At 51.7% G+C, this 5,233-nt stretch overlaps 2 non-coding genes across 2 annotated transcripts; one reads left to right on the forward strand and one right to left on the reverse strand.

Moving 5' to 3' along the window:
- The first annotated feature begins 2,892 nt into the window (after positions 1–2,892).
- TRNAM-CAU (transfer RNA methionine (anticodon CAU)) lies at positions 2,893–2,964 on the forward strand. The gene has a single exon. It is a non-coding gene; the product is annotated as a tRNA-Met (tRNA).
- A 1,683-nt stretch (positions 2,965–4,647) lies between these two features.
- On the reverse strand, positions 4,648–4,729 carry TRNAS-AGA (transfer RNA serine (anticodon AGA)). The gene has a single exon. It is a non-coding gene; the product is annotated as a tRNA-Ser (tRNA).
- Positions 4,730–5,233: the final 504 nt, after the last annotated feature.

Raw genomic sequence — 5,233 nt, forward strand, 5'->3', positions numbered from 1 at the left:
TGATTCCACGTCTACAACATTCCGGAAATGACTAAATTAGAGAAACGAAGAATCAGTGTCTGCTTTCCCGGTGTTAGGGAGGGAGTGCTGGGAGAAGGTGGGTGCGGTTATTAAAAGGCGACAGGAGAGATTCTTGCTGTGATGAAGCCGCACTTTTGGGGTGGTGGATACGGGACTCTGCCCATGGGATAAAACCACACAGAGCTAAATGCCCAGCACCACACTCAACGATGAGTCCGAATAAGACTGGAGGGTTGTATCAATGTCAACATCCCACTCGTGTCCTTGTAACGTGCCAGGATGTTACCACGGGGAGAAACCGGGGTCAGGTGCTCTCTCTTTATCATTTCTCACAACTGCATGTGAGTCTGCAGTGACATCAAGTACACATAGATTTACACACACTATGTATGTAATTCTCATCAGTACGTAGAACATGCCTCGTTCATATTATCTGCTGCAGAATATTCCAGCATGTTCCGTGCTTTATTTAAAGAAGCAAGAACTATAGGTCTTTAGAGTTTTGAAATCTTTTTACACATAATCTGACAGCGTGAATACATGTCTGTGTTCTCCATCATTTCTCACAGTTGTGGAGTATTTATTGTTTGATTTGGTCTGTCTCCCCACGCCTATCAGAGTGTGTCCTGGTGTGGAGTGTAGCTCATTGATGGCCATCAGAGGTTGACAAGGTAGGAAGCTGGAGATTAGATCAAATTAAGGAGTCTTGCCAGTTCTGGGACAAAGTGCAACATGCCAGTTTGTCATAACAGCATGGCGGTCATCTATTTGACTAATTATGTCAAAGAGTAAGTAATTTTGGCTTCAAATATATGTTTTAATGTGTTATTTCACCTCATTGGGAGAGAGCCAAAGTTCAAGACAGTTGCTTCGTTCCAGTGAGTTATCTTGCTGGATCTAACTCTATGGGTTTTTTTTTATTTTTTTATTTTTATTTTTTTTAAAGATTTTATTTAGTTATGTGATGGAGAGACAGCCAGCGAGAGAGGGAACACAGCAGGGGAGTGGGAGAGGAAGAAGCAGGCTCCCAGCAGAGGAGCCTGATGTGGGACTCCATCCCAGAACACCGGGACCACGCCCTGAGCCTAACGCAGACGCTTAACGACTGCGCTACCCAGGCGCCCCTGGGTTGTTTTTTTTTTTCAATCTACTTCTTATTTAATTAGGGAATTTCCATCTCCTCTGTTATATATAAAATAAACAGTCCCTTAAAGCCTGATTTTCCCTGGGTCAAGGGAAGACTCTAAGGTTTTGCGCCTGAAAAGATGAAGACCAAGACAGAGGATCACGGAATCGAAGATAAACTCACTTCACTGCCAAGAGGGATAGCAGGGCAGCGGGAAATAAAATCTGAAGAGGAAGTAGGCTGGAGTGAGGCAGCAGAGCCAAGTTCAACGTCAGGGAGAACTGGAGGGCCTTAACTTGTCAACGCGAAGGGAGACAAACTGGGCTCTCCAGCTGTAAAACAGAAGATTGCAGCTCCTCTCCTGCTTTCCAGCTCTAGTACCACAGACAACAGAAAAAGCAGGCGTCTGAATTAGAACTCTTAACCAAAAGCCAAAAAATGGCTGTCAGTCAAGCTAAGAACAGGTGCCAGGAGTTGGGCTTAGCTTTATGGACTTGAGTAGCGATGGCAAAGTCCCTGGGTGAATTTCCACAAATCCTTTTTTAAGGTCTTGGCTTTAAGTTCAGTTCAGTTTCCCGGGGGAGCATTCAGGAGTCATGGCGACTGATGCACACAGGTGCATAGGCCAAGTGATGGTCTTCTGGAAGGAGGCCATTGCGCTCTGTTACTGCTTGCAAGAGAATATCGGAAGTGAATCCTGCTGTAGAAGTGATGACCCCCCCCCTTCCCCGCAGCATTCTGTCTTGGGCTGTCCACACTAGGTCTGCGGCTTCTGTGGCAGACAAGAGGGAAACAAGCAGAAACTACCAGAATCTACCGGAGAAGGTGAAAATCCTGCAAAATTCGGAAGGGAATCGAAACGGGGTGAAGGAGGAAACCTTCAGGGTTTTGAAGGTGCAACAAACCCAGCCTGCATCAGGAGAAACTTGCCCCAAATTTTGGTAAAATCATCTCGGAGAAGCGCCTGTCTTTGCTCCGGGAGCTGTCATATCCAGTTTCTTAGCAGCCTGTGGGGTCGCTAGGGCCTTCCGTGTGAACTCGGGAGCCCCTCGGTGTCCCAGTGATGAAACGAGGCAGGTACGAGCGAACCCGCCCGACGACCAGGAGTCTGGAAGCGCAGAGCCGAGCGCGGGCGCTTCCAGGCCTGGGTGCAGGGAACCGCAGGTGGCTCCGGACCCCGCAGGGAGGACTCGGAAGTAGGGGGTTTACTCTGGGATCTCCAATAATCGAGAGCGGCAGAGCGAAAGTCACCCGCGTGGAGAGGTGGCGAGGGGTAACTAAAGGTCCAGCAGACAGGGACCGCTTCTGCTGATAAATCGGAATGCGAGCTCAGGAGGAGGGCAACGAAGAAAGGCGATCGGCTGGAGGACCAAGAAGGAATCCCGAGGAAAGCGCTTTGGGTGAGAAAGAACGCGACTCGTGAATGGGTTTAGAAGGCTTTGCCCGATTCTTGGTCTGAAAAGTTGACATCCTGGCCATCATTATTCCCACGCCAAAGGGGATGCTTGGCAACCTTGTAAGGAAAGGATTGGTATGTGTGGGGCCTGCGAGCTAGAGCTCGTGTGGCAGTAACGTGGCCCGTGACGCTGGGACGAGAGTGAAAGGCCTAGAGGAGATGGATGGAAGGAAGGAAGAGTAGGGAGAAGACAGAAAGAGCAACAATCTTATTGCCGTATTAACCAAGTAAGATGCGGGGCAAGAGGCTGAGAATCAAATCGGAGAAGAGGTGACTTTTCCCACGTGTGAGCAGAGTGGCGCAGCGGAAGCGTGCTGGGCCCATAACCCAGAGGTCGATGGATCGAAACCATCCTCTGCTAGGCTCTCTTATTGTTGCTCCGACTCACCCTCCCGAACATTCCCGGAGCCGAGACGTCGTCGGGGGAAAGGATGCCCCAGCCTCTCAAGTCTTCTCATCCTCCTGCGACAGGATGGCCTCATTTTCGCTGCGGTGTGTTCAAACCTCACAGAATTCGGGAACATTTTCTCCACTCTTATTTAACCTGCATCTCGCTGCCGGCCTGACTCTGGGGCTCCAGCATCATGACGAATCAAAAGAAGCCTCAGGTGACCAGGACCGCGCCCAGGACTTGCTTCACCGCCAGGTGCTCGCAGTTCTGGAGCAGGATGAAGTCGGGGTCACCTGTGGGGGGGAGCACTGGGGACCGACGCGGAGAAGCGGGAGTCCCCGCGCGGCGGGCGCACGGAAGGGACAGGGAGGAGCAGGTGGCGGTGGGGCGACGCCGGGCCAGCGCGGGGAAAGGAGGCGGGATCCGAGAGGAGAGGGGACCGAAGGACAGGCGCCGGCGGGACCTGCGAGCGCGCGGACCGAGGGAACACTGGGGACAGAGTGGGGGTGCGGGGACGCAAGGGAAAGGTCCAGGATTTGGATTTGAGGGAGGTGGTCCTCGCCGACTGAAACAGCCCACGGAAGGAGCTTCGACCTCTTTTTCTCTGAAATCAGATAAGAGACCAACAGGGAACTGGTGACCTGGGCCCAGGACTTCCTGACCTGCAACCACAGGTCGAAAAGGCATTAATCGGACTCTTGATCTTTGTGTCCTCCTATCCGCGGGGCACCGCTCCTTCCTCAAAGGACAACGTGCTCCCCCCGCAGACGTTCACCTGCTTCAGGCCATTGCTCTTTTCCTGACTTCGCGGTGGTGAAACACCCCCCTTCCTGCAACCACTAATTCCAGGAATAAACTCCCCGAATCAGTCTCACCCTAGTTAACCCAGCCCGACTTGGATCTCCTTTGTCCCCGCCACTTTCACTTCCCTATCGTCAACAATGATGATATAATCAACATTATATCAGCAAGGAAAGCTCAGCTCCCCAAGGCCTGGGATGGAATTAGGAATTACCAAGACTTGGGAAAGACCCCTATAGTCCCTCACATCATGGACCACTCTGTCCATAGAGGGGCAGGCTTTGAATCTGAAGATCTAGCGTTCAAATTTCTGTTTTTCTCCTTTTGATTTCTGGCTCACCAGGAAGGGCCCACCCCCTGGAGGACGGTTGCCTGTTGGAGCATTTCTGGGTACCCAGTAAGTAAGGAGCAAGAAAAAGTACAACATGCATATCTATCTATGGTTACGGCCTTTATTGCTTCCAGGCTTCAGTGATTTTCATTGCATCCTCCCTGGAGGGAATGTCAACAAATTAACCCAGCTTCCATCAGTGCAAATGCTGCCATCCACATTTCCTTCCGGAAAGGCTGCCTGGAGAGCAAGGCTGTGAGCGCCGCAAACACGAAAGCATCTCAAAGCCTGGGCTGTTCTTTGAGGAAAAGAAACCCTTTGGGGACTGTGGTGGAATTGCTTCTGAAAAAAACTGGTCGGAAAACAGCGCGGATGTCTGGCTATCTGGGAAGCCTGCGGAATGTTGCGTGGGCCTCTAAAGAGCAAAGTTGGGGAAGGGTCCAGTTCCTTGGTGGGAGGCAAGAGCAGCCTGTCTCAGCGCTTGTGAGACAAGAGGTGGTCTCCCCAAAGAGGGGAGCCGCCGTAGTCGGCAGGATTCGAACCTGCGCGGGGAGACCCCAATGGATTTCTAGTCCATCGCCTTAACCACTCGGCCACGACTACGTGCGAGCCACCAGCCTCATTAGCATAAGTAGCCTCTTCCAAAGGTCACCTTTTCGACTGCAAAGTGCATTTGCTGTTCATGTCTCTTACTGTTGGACATCATTCAGACGCGTGGCAACTGGCCAAGTCGCACTGCGTCCTCCGCCTGCAAGGACCTTCCTCTGATGGCTTGCTGGGAGGGGACAGAGCAGGGGACCTCCTGGAGCCCAGCCTCTTGCTCGGTCCGCTTCTGGTGGGGACCCTGGAGACACCCACTGTGCTGACACAGGCTCTAGCACTCGCTGCAGAATTGTGAGGCCAGCGCCGATCTGAACACTTCCAAATGACCATCGATTTTCAAATTTACTTCTGAAACATCCACATAGTGGAAGATCCTGCAGCAGATAAAAGGAAGAAGGCACACTTCTAGCTACCGATAGAACGTAGGCTGCCGTGTTTACGGCGGTCTACATGAGAGCCTAAGAACCCATTCATAAGCATCATTAGCACGGAGTCAAACTTACT

This window comes from Ursus arctos, unplaced genomic scaffold (assembly GCF_023065955.2).
Source record: "Ursus arctos isolate Adak ecotype North America unplaced genomic scaffold, UrsArc2.0 scaffold_31, whole genome shotgun sequence".
Classification (NCBI taxonomy): domain Eukaryota; kingdom Metazoa; phylum Chordata; class Mammalia; order Carnivora; family Ursidae; genus Ursus; species Ursus arctos.